Consider the following 2006-nt stretch of genomic DNA (forward strand, 5'->3'; position numbering starts at 1 on the left):
GCCCCAATTATAAACCTTAAAACCAAAAGACAGTTTTGACGTCATTTAGCGGAACGGACACAAATGGAGTTACACTTATCGGATTGAGGTGTAATTTACACCGTTTCGAAAATAACAGAAAGGGGTACAATGTTGAAGAAGGCCACTCAGTCCAGTTTGCAATTTATCTAAGTCAAATTTACCAAAACATCCCTAGATTTTCCAATTCAAAATTTACTGTGGCAGTCCTGATTCATTCAGTCATATCTCAGCATATACAACTCCAATTCAAGTAATTCCAAAGCCATTTGAAAGCTAAGACACAAGGCTATAAGTCTTAATAATATAACAACAACCAAATCAGTAGTATTCCTGGTCAAAACAGCCAATTACAGAAGCTGATTTTCATTTTCGGACAGAAACAGGGCAGCAGGGGTATTTCAGTCTTTTCACGTGCTACGTTACTCCGATTGAGCTGAAATTTTGCAGGCAACTATAAAACATCATTCTCTACAACTTTCATGTTTTGTGCTAAGCCTAATTCGGCCTATAACATAGGACAAAGAAACCGGACAGAACTGAAGTCAAATTTTCCAGAAATCTGGAATTCATGCATTCAAGTGCTAATCTTCCCCAAAACAACATCTAAAACAACTAAAACCCACTAATAAGCCATTAATTGAAGTAAAGAGGATGTTCTTGACAAAATACCTTAAAACCCCAAGAAAGTTGGTAGCTTAGTGCCTCCCTTTCCAAAACAACTCCACCAATCCTTCTTAATCCTTTCTAGCAAGAAGTTTTATGGAGTAATTTGAAGATTAAACGGTTGAATTGAAAGATTGGGCAAGATTAGAGGTAAGAAAGTGGAGAGGTTTTTTCTTCCTTTTTGCTTGAAGATGGCTGGCCAAGAAGATGAAGAAAATGAGAAATGTTTTGGTCAATTTTTGTTTTATTTGGTAAAATGGTGAATAGTGGTCAAAAGTAAGAATTAATCTCCAAGTGACACTTGTCACTTTCATTTAATACATGGTTATCCTTTTGTCTCTCCACTCGCATCCATATAACAACTTCTAATTATCTCTTAACACCTGGTAAAATAAACTCCTTAACCTAACCGGCCGAATTTTTCTGAACTTTCCGTACTAGTGGGTCCCACGTCCGGTATATACTCTTAAAACCCCTTGAACCAACTTATACTGGAAAAATACTTTAAAAACCCTAATTACTCGTAAAAATTATTTAGAAAATTTTTCTACTAAAGAAAATGCATAAAAGGCGTACAATTAAATAAAATAAAGCCTAGAAAATCGGAAAATTTACGGGTTCTCACACTCTCTCCCCCTTAAAAGAATTTCGTCCTCGAAATTCCTTATCTTCGCCTTCTTCGGAATACCAAAAATTTTACTGCTTCCTTCTCATACTCAAATTGAGTATCGCACCTAACTAACCAATCAGTGTCCCTTCACCAGCCAAGCTCATTGAATTCTTTCGTATAGTTTCTTTTCCTTCTCAAATTAAAATCTCAGGCAAGGTTAATCATCCGTAATGAAACCTTAACACATCACATGATATTCCATAGAATCGAATTTCTAGTCCGCCCAAGTCATTTCTAACCTAGGCTCTCGTCTATTTAGTAGACGGGCACAAGAATCCCAAAATAAGATAATTGACAACTCGGGTTGGCCAGTCCCAAGAGTAATTCATCTACAATCGAGATTCTTACCTGACCTATAGATCTACTATCTCAAAGCACCATGATAAAGGTTTAAAACTTATAACACTTCACGATCCATAGCTTATGCTCAAAGAGCACTTAAACCTTCGTATATAATCACGGAATCGGGACCATAACACCACTTGGCCCAAGCTCACTCCGCTCGGAGACCACGCAAAGCAGCTCTGATACCACCTGTGACAGCCCCACCTCACCCTAAGGCGAACCAAAGGGTTCGGTGGACCGCCTGCCCAGCTCTCGCCAGGTCTACGGAATCAAGTCACTTAAAACCCTACAACCGCGCACCGGAATC

The sequence above is a fragment of the Coffea arabica genome, chromosome 8c (assembly GCF_036785885.1).
Source record: "Coffea arabica cultivar ET-39 chromosome 8c, Coffea Arabica ET-39 HiFi, whole genome shotgun sequence".
Classification (NCBI taxonomy): domain Eukaryota; kingdom Viridiplantae; phylum Streptophyta; class Magnoliopsida; order Gentianales; family Rubiaceae; genus Coffea; species Coffea arabica.